General features: G+C 42.2%; 1 pseudogene; it reads right to left on the bottom strand.

Moving 5' to 3' along the window:
* Nucleotides 1-15233, bottom strand: part of LOC134910700 (calpain-8-like) — a 135417-nt pseudogene that overhangs the window by 101026 nt on the left and 19158 nt on the right.

Here is a 15233-nt window from a genome sequence, read left to right as displayed (position 1 = left end):
TTAATTTTTCTTTGCGTCATGTGCTGTTTGGGGAGGGTTTTTTGGAAGGGCCGTCCTGCATGACACTGCAGTGCCACTCCTAGATGGGCCAGGTGTTTGTGTCGGCCACTAGGGTCGCTTATCTTACTCACACAGCTACCTCATTGCGCCTCTTTTTTTCTTTGCGTCATGTGCTGTTTGGGGAGTGTTTTTTGGAAGGGCCATCCTGCGTGACACTGCAGTGCCACTCCTAGATGGGCCAGGTGTTTGTGTCGGCCACTAAGGTCGCTTAGCTTAGTCATCTAGCGACCTCGGTGCAAATTTTAAGACTAAAAATAATATTGTGAGGTGTTCAGAATAGACTGAAAATGAGTGTAAATTATGGTTATTGAGGTTAATAATACTATAGGATCAAAATGACCCCCAAATTCTATGATTTAAGCTGTTTTTTAGGGTTTTTTGAAAAAAACACCCGAATCCAAAACACACCGGAATCCGACAAAAAAAATTTGGTGAGGTTTTGCCAAAACGCGTTCGAACCCAAAACACGGCCGCGGAACCGAACCCAAAACCAAAACACAAAACCCGAAAAATGTCCGTTGCACATCTCTAGTCGCTGCAGCGATCGCAGACTGAAGCCCTGTGCCGTGTGCGAAGGCATCTCACTGGTATGATCACATCTGAATTTGAATTTGGCCCATAGATATATACAGACACTGTGAGGAGCGCTGATATACGAGGTAATGAAGAGAGGAATAGATATATACAGACACTGTGAGGAGCACTGCTATACGAGGTAATGAAGAGAGGAATAGATATATACAGACACTGTGAGGAGTACTGCTATACGGGGTAATGAAGAGAGGAATATATATATACAGACACTGTGAGGAGCACTGCTATACGAGGTAATGAAGAGAGGAATAGATATATAAAGACACTGTGAGGAGCACTGCTATACGAGGTAATGAAGAGAGGAATAGATATATACAGACACTGTAAGGAGCGCTGATATATGAGGTAATGAAGAGAGGAATAGATATATACAGACACTGTGAGGAGTGCTGCTATACGAGGTAATGAAGAGAGGAATAGATATATACAGACACTGTGAGGAGCGCTGATATATGAGGTAATGAAGAGAGGAATAGATATATACAGACACTGTGAGGAGCGCTGATATATGAGGTAATGAAGAGAGGAATAGATATATACAGACACTGTGAGGAGCACTGCTATACGAGGTAATGAAGAGAGGAATATATATATACAGACACTGTGAGGAGCGCTGATATATGAGGTAATGAAGAGAGGAATAGATATATACAGACACTGTGAGGAGCGCTGCTATACGAGGTAATGAAGAGAGGAATAGATATATACAGACACTGTGAGGAGCACTGCTATACGAGGTAATGAAGAGAGGAATAGATATATACAGACACTGTGAGGAGCGCTGCTATATGAGGTAATGAAGAGAGGAATAGATATATACAGACACTGTGAGGGGCGCTGCTATATGAGGTAATGAAGAGAGGAATATATATATACAGACACTGTGAGGAGCCCTGCTATATGGGGTAATGAAGAGAGGAATAGATATATACAGACACTGTGAGGAGCGCTGCTATATGGGGTAATGAAGAGAGAAATAGATATATACAGACACTGTGAGGTGCGCTGCTATATGAGGTAATGAAGAGAGGAATATATATATACAGACACTGTGAGGAGCCCTGCTATATGGGGTAATGAAGAGAGGAATAGATATATACAGACACTGTGAGGAGCGGTGCTATATGGGGTAATGAAGAGAGGAATAGATATATACAGACACTGTGAGGAGCGCTGATATATGAGGTGATGAAGAGAGGAATAGATATATACAGACACTGTGAGGAGTGCTGATATATGAGGTAATGAAGAGAGGAATAGATATATACAGATACTTTGAGGAGCGCTGCTATACGAGGTAATGAAGAGAGGAATAGATATATACAGACACTGTGAGGAGTGCTGCTATACGAGGTAATGAAGAGAGGAATAGATATATACAGATACTGTGAGGAGCGCTGCTATACGAGGTAATGAAGAGAGGAATAGATCTATACAGACACTGGGAGGAGCGCTGTTATATGAGGTAATGAAGAGAGGAATATATATATATATATATATATATACAGACACTGTAAGAAAAGCTGCTATATGGGGTAATGAAGATGGGAATAGATATATACAGACACTGTGCAGAGCGCTGCTATACGGGGTAATGAAGAGAGGAATAGATATATACAGACACTGTGCGGAGCGCTGATATATGAGGTAATGAAGAGAGGAATAGATATATACAGACACTGTGCGGAGCGCTGATATATGAGGTAATGAAGAGAGGAATAGATATATACAGACTCTGTGAGGAGCGCTGATATATGAGGTAATGAAGAGAGGAATAGATATATACAGACACTGTGCGGAGCGCTGATATATGAGGTAATGAAGAGAGGAATAGATATATACAGACACTGTGAGGAGCGCTGCTATACGAGGTAATGAAGAGAGGAATAGATATAAGCAGACACTGTGAGGAGCGCTGCTATACGAGGTAATGAAGAGAGGAATAGATATATACAGACACTGTGAGGAGCGCTGCTATACGAGGTAATGAAGAGAGGAATATATATATACAGACACTGTGAGGAGCGCTGCTATACGTGGTAATGAAGAGAGGAATAGATAAATACAGACACTGTGAGGAGCGCTGCTATACGAGGTAATGAAGAGAGGAATATATATATACAGACACTGTGAGGAGCGCTGCTATACGAGGTAATGAAGAGAGGAATAGATATATATGAACACTGTGAGGAGCGCTGCTATATGAGGTAATGTAGAGAGGAATAGATATATACAGACACTGTGAGGAGCGCTGCTATACTAGGTAATGAAGAGAGGAATAGATATATACAGACACTGTGAGGAGAGCTGCTATACGAGGTAATGAAGAGAGGAATATATATATACAGACACTGTGAGGAGCGCTGCTATACGAGGTAATGAAAAGAGGAATAGATATATACAGACACTGTGAGGAGCGCTCATATATGAGGTAATGAACAGAGGAATATATATATACAGACACTGTAAGAAAGGCTGCTATATGGGGTAATGAAGATGGGAATAGATATATACAGACACTGTGCGGAGCGCTGCTATACGGGGTAATGAAGAGAGGAATAGATATATACAGACACTGAGGAGCGCTGCTATACGAGGTAATGAAGAGAGGAATAGATATATACAGACACTGTGAGGAGCGCTGCTATATGAGGTAATGAAGAGAGGAATATATATATACAGACACTGTGAGGAGCGCTGCTATACGAGGTAATGAAGAGAGGAATAGATATATACATACACTGTGAGGAGCGCTCATATATGAGGTAATGAAGAGAGGAATAGATATATACAGACACTGAGGAGCGCTGCTATATGAGGTAATGAAGAGAGGAATATATATATATATATACAGACACTGTGAAGAGCACTGCTATACGAGGTAATGAAGAGAGGAATAGATATATACAGACACTGTGAGAAGCGCTGCTATACGAGGTAATGAAGAGAGGAATATATATATACAGACACTGTGAGGAGCGCTGCTACACGAGGTAATGAAGAGAGGAATAGATATATACAGACACTGTGAGGAGCGCTGCTATATGAGGTAATGAAGAGAGGAATATATATATACAGACACTGTGAGGAGCGCTGCTATACGAGGTAATGAAGAGAGGAATAGATATATACAGACACTGTGAGGAGCGCTCATATATGAGGTAATGAAGAGAGGAATAGATATATACAGACACTGAGGAGCGCTGCTATATGAGGTAATGAAGAGAGGAATATATATATATATATACAGACACTGTGAAGAGCACTGCTATACGAGGTAATGAAGAGAAGATTAGATATATACAGACACTGTGAGGAGTGCTGCTATATAAGATAATGAGGAGAGGAATAGATATATACAGACACTGTGAGAAGCGCTGCTATACGAGGTAATGAAGAGAGGAATATATATATACAGACACTGTGAGGAGCGCTGCTACACAAGGTAATGAAGAGAGGAATAGATATATACAGACACTGTGAGGAGCGCTGCTATAAGGGGTAATGAAGAGAGGAATAGATATATATAGACACTGTGAGGAGTGCTGCTATACGAGGTAATGAAGAGAGGTATAGATATATACAGCCACTGTGAGGAGCGCTGGTATACGAGGTAATGAAGAGAGGAATAGATATATACAGACACTGTGAGGAGCGCTGCTATACGGGGTAATGAAGAGAGGAATAGATATATACAGATACTGTAAGGAGCGCTGGTATACGGGGTAATGAAGAGAGGAATAGATATATACAGACACTGTGAGGAGTGCTGATATATGAGGTAATGAAGAGGGGAATAGATATATACAGACACTGTGAGAAGTGCTGCTATACGGGGTAATGAAGAGAGGAATAGATATATACAGACACTGTGAGGAGCGCTGCTATACGGGGTAATGAAGAGAGGAATAGATATATACAGACAGTGTGAGGAGCGCTGGTATACGGGGTAATGAAGAGGGTAATAGATATATACAGACACTGTGAGGAGCGCTGCTATACGAGGTAATGAAGAGAGGAATAGATATATACAGACACTGTGAGGAGCACTGATATACGAGGTAATGGAGAGGAATATATATATATACAGACACTGTGAGGAGCGCTGCTATACGAGGTAATGAAGAGAGGAATAGATATATACAGACACTGTGAGGAGCGCTGCTATACGAGGTAATGAAGAGAGGAATAGATATATACTGACACTGTGAGGAGCACTGACATATGAGGTAATGAAGAGAGGAATATATATATACAGACACTGTGAGGAGCGCTGCTATACGAGGTAATGAAGAGAGGAATAGATATATACAGACACTGTGAGGAGCGCTGCTATACGAGGTAATGAAGAGAGGAATAGATATATACAGACACTATGAGGAGAGCTGCTATACGGGGTAATGAAGAGAGGAATAGATATATACAGACACTGTGAGGAGCGCTGATATATGAGGTAATGAAGAGGGGAATAGATATATACAAACACTGTGAGGAGCGCTGCTATACGAGGTAATGAAGAGAGGAATAGATATATACAGCCACTGTGAGGAGCGCTGCTATACGAGGTAATGAAGAGAGGAATAGATATATACAGACACTGTGAGGAGCGCTGCTATACGAGGTAATGAAGAGAGGAATAGATATATACAGACACTGGGAGGAGCGCTGCTATATGAGGTAATGAGGAGAGGAATAGATATATACAGACACTGTGAGGAGCGCTGCTATACAGGGTAATGAAGAGATGAATAGATATATACAGACACTGTGAGGAGCGCTGATATATGGGGTAATGAAGAGGGGAATAGATATATACAGACAGTGTGAGGAGCGCTGCTATACGGGGTAATGAAGAGAGGAATAGATATATAAAGATACTGTGAGGAGTGCTGCTATACGGGGTAATGAAGAGAGGAATAGATATATACAGACACTGTGAGGAGTGCTGCTATATGAGATAATGAGGAGAGGAATAGATATATACAGACACTGTGAGAAGCGCTGCTATACGAGGTAATGAAGAGAGGAATATATATATACAGACACTGTGAGGAGCGCTGCTACACGAGGTAATGAAGAGAGGAATAGATATATACAGACACTGTGAGGAGCGCTGCTATAAGGGGTAATGAAGAGAGGAATAGATATATATATAGACACTGTGAGGAGTGCTGCTATACGAGGTAATGAAGAGAGGTATAGATATATACAGCCACTGTGAGGAGCGCTGGTATACGAGGTAATGAAGAGAGGAATAGATATATACAGACACTGTGAGGAGCGCTGCTATACGGGGTAATGAAGAGAGGAATAGATATATACAGACACTGTGAGGAGCACTGCTATACGCGGTTATGAAGAGAAGATTAGATATATACAGACACTGTGAGGAGCGCTGCTATACGAGGTAATGAAGAGAGGAATAGATATATACAGACACTGTGAGGAGCGCTGCTGTACGAGCCTACGAGGTAATGAAGAGAAGAATAGATATATACAGACACTGTGAGGAGCGCTGCTATACGAGGTAATGAAGAGAGGAATATATATATACAGACACTGTGAGGAGTGCTGCTTTGTAAAGTAATGAAGAGAGGAATAGATATATACAAACATTGTGAGGAGCGCTGCTATACGAGGTAATGAAGAGAAGATTAGATATATACAGACACTGTGAGGAGCGCTGATATATGAGGTAATGAGGAGAGGAATAGATATATACAGACACTGTGAGAAGCGCTGCTATAAGGGGTAATGAAGAGAGGAATAGATATATATAGACACTGTGAGGAGTGCTGCTATACGAGGTAATGAAGAGAGGTATAGATATATACAGCCACTGTGAGGAGCGCTGCTATACGAGGTAATGAAGAGAGGAATAGATATATACAGACACTGTGAGGAGCGCTGCTATACGAGGTAATGAAGAGAGGAATAGATATATACAGACAGTGTGAGGAGCGCTGGTATACGGGGTAATGAAGAGGGGAATAGATATATACAGACACGTTGAGGAGCGCTGCTATACGAGGTAATGAAGAGAGGAATAGATATATACAGACACTGTGAGGAGCGCTGATATATGAGGTAATGAAGAGAGGAATAGATATATACAGACACTGTGAGGAGCGCTGCTTTACGGGGTAATGAAGAGAGGAATAGACATATACAGACATTGTGAGGAGCGCTGCTATACGGGGTAATGAAGAGAGGAATAGATATATACAGACACTGCGAGGAGCGCTGCTACACGAGGTAATGAAGAGAGGAATAGATATATACAGACACTGTGAGGAGCACTGCTATATGAGGTAATGAGGAGAGGAATAGATATATACAGACACTGTGAGGAGCGCTGCTATACGAGGTAATGAAGAGAGGAATAGATATATACAGACACTGTGAGGAGCGCTGCTATACGAGGTAATGAAGAGAGGAATAGATATATACAGACACTGTGAGGAGTGCTGCTTTGTAAAGTAATGAAGAGAGGAATAGACATATACAAACATTGTGAGGAGCGCTGCTATACGAGGTAATGAAGAGAAGATTAGATATATACAGACAGTGTGAGGAGCGCTGATATATGAGGTAATGAAGAGAGGAATAGATATATACAGACACTGTGAGAAGCGCTGCTATACGAGGTAATGAAGAGGGGAATATATATATACAGACACTGGGAGGAGCGCTGCTATATGGGGTAATGAAGAGAGGAATAGATATATACAGACACTGTGAGGAGCGCTGCTATACGAGGTAATGAAGAGAGGAATAGATATATATAGACACTGTGAGGAGCGCTGCTATACAAGGTAATGAAGAGAGGAATAGATATATACAGCCACTGTGAGGAGTGCTGCTATACGAGGTAATGAAGAGAGGAATATGTATATACAGACACTGTGAGGAGCGCTGCTATACGAGGTAATGAAGAGAGGAATAGATATATACAGACACTGTTAGGAGTGCTGCTATACGAGGTAATGAAGAGAGGTATAGATATATACAGCCACTGTGAGGAGCGCTGCTATACGAGGTAATGAAGAGAGGAATAGATATATACAGACACTGTGAGGAGCGCTGCTATACGAGGTAATGAAGAGAGGAATAGATATATACAGACACTGTGAGGAGCGCTGATATATGATGTAATGAAGAGAGGAATAGATATATACAGACACTGTGAGGAGCGCTGCTTTGCGGGGTAACGAAGAGAGGAATAGATATATACAGACATTGTGAGGAGCGCTGCTATACGGGGTAATGAAGAGAGGAATAGATATATACAGACACTGTGAGGAGTGCTGCTATACGAGGTAATGAACAGAGGAATAGATATATATGAACACTGTGAGGAGCGCTGCTATATGAGGTAATGTAGAGAGTAATAGATATATACAGACACTGTGAGGAGCGCTGCTATACTAGGTAATGAAGAGAGGAATAGATATATACAGACACTGTGAGGAGCGCTGCTATACGAGGTAATGAAGAGAGGAATATATACATACAGACACTGTGAGGAGCGCTGCTATACGAGGTAATGAAAAGAGGAATAGATATATACAGACACTGTGAGGAGCGCTCATATATGAGGTAATGAACAGAGGAATATATATATACAGACACTGTAAGAAAAGCTGCTATATGGGGTAATGAAGATGGGAATAGATATATACAGACACTGTGCGGAGCGCTGCTATACGGGGTAATGAAGAGAGGAATAGATATATACAGACACTGAGGAGCGCTGCTATACGAGGTAATGAAGAGAGGAATAGATATATACAGACACTGTGAGGAGCGCTGCTACACGAGGTAATGAAGAGAGGAATAGATATATACAGACACTGTGAGGAGCGCTGCTAAATGAGTTAATGAGGAGAGGAATAGATATATACAGACACTGTGAGAAGCGCTGCTATACGAGGTAATGAAGAGAGGAATATATATATATACAGACACTGTGAGGAGCGCTGCTATACGAGGTAATGAAGAGAGGAATAGATATATACAGACACTGTGAGGAGCGCTCATATATGAGGTAATGAAGAGAGGAATAGATATATACAGACACTGAGGAGCGCTGCTATATGAGGTAATGAAGAGAGGAATATATATATATATACAGACACTGTGAGGAGCACTGCTATACGAGGTAATGAAGAGAAGATTAGATATATACAGCCACTGTGAGGAGCGCTGCTATACGAGGTAATGAAGAGAGGAATAGATATATACAGACACTGAAGAGTGCTGCTATACGGGGTAATGAAGAGAGGAATAGATATATACAGACACTGAGGAGTGCTGCTATAAGGGGTAATGAAGAGAGGAATAGATATATACAGACACTGTGAGGAGCACTGCTATACGCGGTAATGAAGAGAAGATTAGATATATACAGACAGTGTGAGGAGCGCTGCTACACGAGGTAATGAAGAGAGGAATAGATATATACAGACACTGTGAGGAGCACTGCTATATGAGGTAATGAGGAGAGGAATAGATATATACAGACACTGTGAGGAGCGCTGCTATATGAGGTAATGAGGAGAGGAATATATATATACAGACACTGTGAGGAGCGCTGATATATGAGGTAATGAAGAGAGGAATAGATATATACAGACACTGTGAGGAGCACTGCTATATGAGGTAATGAGGAGAGGAATAGATATATACAGACACTGTGAGGAGCGCTGCTACACGAGGTAATGAAGAGGGGAATAGATATATACAGACACTGTGAGGAGCGCTGCTATACGAGGTAATGAAGAGAGGAATATATATATACAGACACTGTGAGGAGCGCTGATATATGAGGTAATGAAGAGAGGAATAGATATATACAGACACTGTGAGGAGCACTGCTATATGAGGTAATGAGGAGAGGAATAGATATATACAGACACTGTGAGGAGCGCTGCTACACGAGGTAATGAAGAGAGGAATAGATATATACAGATACTGTAAGGAGCGCTGGTATACGGGGTAATGAAGAGAGGAATAGATATATACAGACACTGTGAGGAGTGCTGATATATGAGGTAATGAAGAGGGGAATAGATATATACAGACACTGTGAGAAGCGCTGCTATACGGGGTAATGAAGAGAGGAATAGATATATACAGACACTGTGAGGAGCGCTGCTATACGGGGTAATGAAGAGAGGAATAGATATATACAGACAGTGTGAGGAGCGCTGGTATACGGGGTAATGAAGAGGGTAATAGATATATACAGACACTGTGAGGAGCGCTGCTATACGAGGTAATGAAGAGAGGAATAGATATATACAGACACTGTGAGGAGCACTGATATACGAGGTAATGGAGAGGAATATATATATATACAGACACTGTGAGGAGCGCTGCTATACGAGGTAATGAAGAGAGGAATAGATATATACAGACACTGTGAGGAGCGCTGCTATACGAGGTAATGAAGAGAGGAATAGATATATACTGACACTGTGAGGAGCACTGACATATGAGGTAATGAAGAGAGAAATATATATATACAGACACTGTGAGGAGCGCTGCTATACGAGGTAATGAAGAGAGGAATAGATATATACAGACACTGTGAGGAGCGCTGCTATACGAGGTAATGAAGAGAGGAATAGATATATACAGACACTATGAGGAGAGCTGCTATACGGGGTAATGAAGAGAGGAATAGATATATACAGACACTGTGAGGAGCGCTGATATATGAGGTAATGAAGAGGGGAATAGATATATACAAACACTGTGAGGAGCGCTGCTATACGAGGTAATGAAGAGAGGAATAGATATATACAGCCACTGTGAGGAGCGCTGCTATACGAGGTAATGAAGAGAGGAATAGATATATACAGACACTGTGAGGAGCGCTGCTATACGAGGTAATGAAGAGAGGAATAGATATATACAGACACTGGGAGGAGCGCTGCTATATGAGGTAATGAGGAGAGGAATAGATATATACAGACACTGTGAGGAGCGCTGCTATACAGGGTAATGAAGAGATGAATAGATATATACAGACACTGTGAGGAGCGCTGATATATGGGGTAATGAAGAGGGGAATAGATATATACAGACAGTGTGAGGAGCGCTGCTATACGGGGTAATGAAGAGAGGAATAGATATATAAAGATACTGTGAGGAGTGCTGCTATACGGGGTAATGAAGAGAGGAATAGATATATATACAGACACTGTGAGGAGCGCTGCTATACGAGGTAATGAAGAGAGGAATAGATATATACAGACACTGTGAGGAGCGCTGCTATACGAGGTAATGAAGAGAGGAATAGATATATAGAGACACTGTGAGGAGCGCTGGTATATGGGGTAATGAAGAGAGGAATATATATATACAGACACTGTGAGGAACGCTGCTTTGTAAGGTAACGAGGAGGGGACTATTTATTCCTAGAAATGTCCTCTGATGTGATGAGTCCTCACTACAAGGAAAATAAAGCCCAGTTCTGTGAATGTTAGTATTTTTTTTTAATTTCTAAATCCGCCCCCTGTACCTTTCCCCATCTGCATAAACCACCAGGGCACCCGTTCAGCCTTCCTGCCCAGTAGGGACATGCTATATTGATGAGGACAATACACAATACAAATGCCTTAGAAGTACAGTGCGCAGTGACAAGTGTGCAGATAACAGTTGCATACTGTACATACAGTAGATGTTATTTTGCTACTGGACAGTAGAATTGAGTAGACATTTCCAATGTAATGATCACAGAGAATAGGAGAATATGGTGGGCACTGTACATAATTCCACTTTCCAGTAGCAAAATAACTTTGCTGGGTACCATAGGATTGCCGCAGGGTGATTAATCCCACTGAATTGTGTTACTTGTGGTGAATACAGGGACTTGTTATGTAGGTAGCGCTGCTTTCTTACATATTATTATTTGTTTTCCTGGTAAGGATAGTGGAAAGTTCTTCCCACAGTGGAACTTTCCTGCCTAAGCCAGAATGGATGCCTATAACCGCAGTGTAATAGATGAAAGACCAGCGCTCGTACCAGTAGTTACAGAGAGATTTATGATTACAGATAGATCTGGTTGCTGATCCCCTTTAATGAGACTACTCACCTATAGATCCTTGAAGGACATCAGCGCGATTTGCTCCCTCGTTAATGAATTGAGGATTGGGTTTTATTTTCTGCAAAAGATTATATCGGACAATAAATATCCATTTCTTACATCTATCCCCGTGTCACTAATTCCCAGGGACAGTTCCAGATCTAATGACCTCCATACATCAGCAATAAATGGCTGCAATGTCCTGTTACCCCTACGGCCAGGTCGGGTAATCGGGAATATTAAACATGTTTAAAAATTCAGATTCCCTGATTGCATCCGAAAACTGTTGGGATCGGCAAATCGGTATGTTTAATTTCCCCAACGGATCGCCGATCATTGCCGGTCAACCATCGGCAATTCCGGTTTGTGGAATGGCGGTGCTGGTGTATCAGGGAATCGGGCAGCTGATGTATGGGGGCCTTTAGAGATATGTAGCTGGTTTACAATATTCTTTATTAGCCGACTAAACAATACAAATCCTATTATTCTGTATACTTAATGCAAGTTTCACCGTCTCTTCTAATTGTTTTCTACTGCGCTGTTTATTCTGATTATTTTTATTATTATTATTATTATTATTACTACCAGTTATTTATATAGCGCACACATATTCCGCAGCGCTTTACAGAGAATAATTGACCATTCACATTAGTCCCTGCTCCAGTGGAGCTTACAATCTATATTCCCTATCACTTGTATATACACGCACACACATTCATGCTAGGGTTCATTTTGTTGGTAGCCAATTAACCTACCAGTATATTTTGGGGATTGTGGGAGAAAACCGGAGCACCCGGAGGAAACCCACGCAAGTACGGGGAGCATATACAAACTCCACACAGATAGAGCCATGGTGGGAATTGAACCCATGACCTCAGTGCTGTGAGGCGGTAATGCTAACCAGTACACCTTAATTTACAGTGTTAGGACAGCAGGACGAGTATTCTGTCGTATTAGTGATTGGCACCATTACATTGTGTCTGTAGGATTTGAAGAGTTTCTAAAAGTGTTTAAAACAAAGTATGTTCTATGAGAGAAATTTAATTGTATTTTTATCGTGGCTTTAATTAATGGATGCCCGACGGAGCAATTCAATTGTTTTTCAGTGCCCATTAGTTATTGCAATAGTTATATAGATTGGTAAATGCTCAATTAGCTTAGTGATATCATTCAGGTGCTCGAAAGGAAGGGGTATTTCTGAGCAAGAAAAAAAGCAATTGTTTCCCCAGCACACTGAATGGATAACAGTAACCAGATATAAATCCCACATGATAATAGAATTCAGAGATCTTCGTTACACATATTTGCGCAAATGTGTGGTTAAGCCCCAAAGCCGCATCAAGGCCTCTCTGTATATTTGGGGTCCCTAGCCAGTGCCAGATTAAGGTCCACTTGGGCCTGGAGCTGAAATTTATGAAGGGCCTATTGTGTGCCGCCACAGGGGGTGTGACCAGTACACCAAGAGTGTGACTAGTGATGTGGGGGGTGTAACTAGTGTTTTGGAGGTGTGGACTGCACAGGGGGTGTGGCCTGTACATATGGTGTGACTAGTGCCTTTCAAAAATCTCCATTTCCCCTGCTCTTCAGTTACATGAACATTGCAATGTGAGATTCTATGAATGAACAAACCACTTGTTAATGTGACTGTAATACAAATGTAGCCATGCTCATCCTGGCTACATCTGTGCCGAACGAGCACTCTCGGCGCAGCTAGCCCAGAACTTGACAGTACAAGGTCCTTCACACGTGGCATACTCTGCTTCTTTGCAGCTCTTTGTGAGGCAGCAACCCCTCCTGACTATTATTTATTTATTACCAGTTATGTATATAGCGCGCACATATTCCGCTGCGCTTTACAGAGAATATTTGCCCATTCACATCAGTCCCTGCCCCAGTGGAGCTTACACTCTATATTCCCTATCACATATACACACAGACACATTCACTCTAGGGTTACTTTTTGTTGGGAGCCAATTAACCTATCGGTATATTTTTAGATTGTGGGAGGAAGCCGGAGCACCTGGAGGAAACCCACACAAATATGGGTAGAATATACAAACTCCACACAGGGTTATGGTGGGAATCAAATCCATTATTTCAGTGCTGTGAATGCTAACCATTACACCATCCGTGCTGACTACAGCAGTGTGGCTCTCTGTGTCATTTACAATGAGTGGGGTATATATTGGAAGCGCACAGGCAACAGAATAACCCCTATAAATCCTGGTGTCCTGTGTCTGCAATAGCGGTGAAACATCAGCGGGGCTATGTATGGCAATCATAGAAACAAACACCTTGAAACATAGTAACTACAGACAGAAACAAAATAGCAACATAGTGGTGTGCAGTCCTACAAAGGAAGATAATGTACAGTAAATTTCCACACCACAGAGGCTGTCAGTATGTGGTAGGGAATCTATTGGAGAAGACTGACAACATACAGGACAGCATGCAGGCTATAAACAAAAGGACACATGTGGGAGAACTATTATAATGCAATAACAGCACAGAGGGTATCACCAATAGGATGCGTCATACGGCAAGTAATACCCCTTTCACATCGCACAAATAACCCGGTACCGACACGGCATATTGCCGTGTCGACCCGGGTCAGTGTGCGATGTGAAAGCACACTGGGCGATTTAGCGGGTCACCTGACCCGGTAAATCAACCCGGTAAAAAAGAAGGGTTTTACCCGGGTTGATTACCAGTCAGTTGCGGTGTGAATGGGAGCCGTGTCGATGCGACACGGTTCCCATTCACAAGATAGGGAGAGGCGGCGCTGGAGATGAGCTCATCCCCCCCAGCCGCCTCCACCCCCGCCCTGCTGCTGCGCTCCGTTGCCATGGCAACCGACCCGGTATATTGCCGGGTCGGAAAGCCTGCAACGGAGCACAAATGCCGGATCCCACCCGGTAAGGACACATTTCCCTTACCGGGTAGGATCCGGCATTTGCGATCTAAATGCAGCATAATAGTATAATATCCCACAGCACATGGCATAGTAGTAATAGAACAAACAGCAAGGCGGCTGATAAAATACATAACAATACACAAATATTGCAGAATGTGAAATACAAAAGGTACCAAAAAATTATGAAAATAGAAAATGAAAAGTAACAATAAAAAAAAGAAAAAAAGAAATAGAAATAAATAAAATTAAAATAAAATGCACATACAAAAACATAATCCACAAGGGGTTGGGTATGGCTTTCCGGCGCTGAGGATCCAAACAGTCAGCATACCGACCGCGGGTTCCTGGCAGCAGAATGCCAGAGGGGGTGAGCGCAATGAAGCCCCCTGCGGGCTCACTGCCTTCGCCATTCTGCAGGCTAGGAGGTGAGCTGCTCTTGCCACAGGTTCTATTCCCAATGTATGGGAATAGTCCCTGCTAATCAGCATGCCAACTTTCAGGATTTATAGGGGGATGGGATGTAGCTGTCTGTATTTTGTCCAGCGGTCTACTGACCGCCAGTCACATAACTAC

The sequence above is a fragment of the Pseudophryne corroboree genome, chromosome 4 (genome assembly GCF_028390025.1).
Source record: "Pseudophryne corroboree isolate aPseCor3 chromosome 4, aPseCor3.hap2, whole genome shotgun sequence".
NCBI lineage: Eukaryota > Metazoa > Chordata > Amphibia > Anura > Myobatrachidae > Pseudophryne > Pseudophryne corroboree.
The sequence above is the reverse complement of the archived record's forward strand: the minus strand, read 5'-3'. Positions and strand labels throughout refer to the sequence as shown.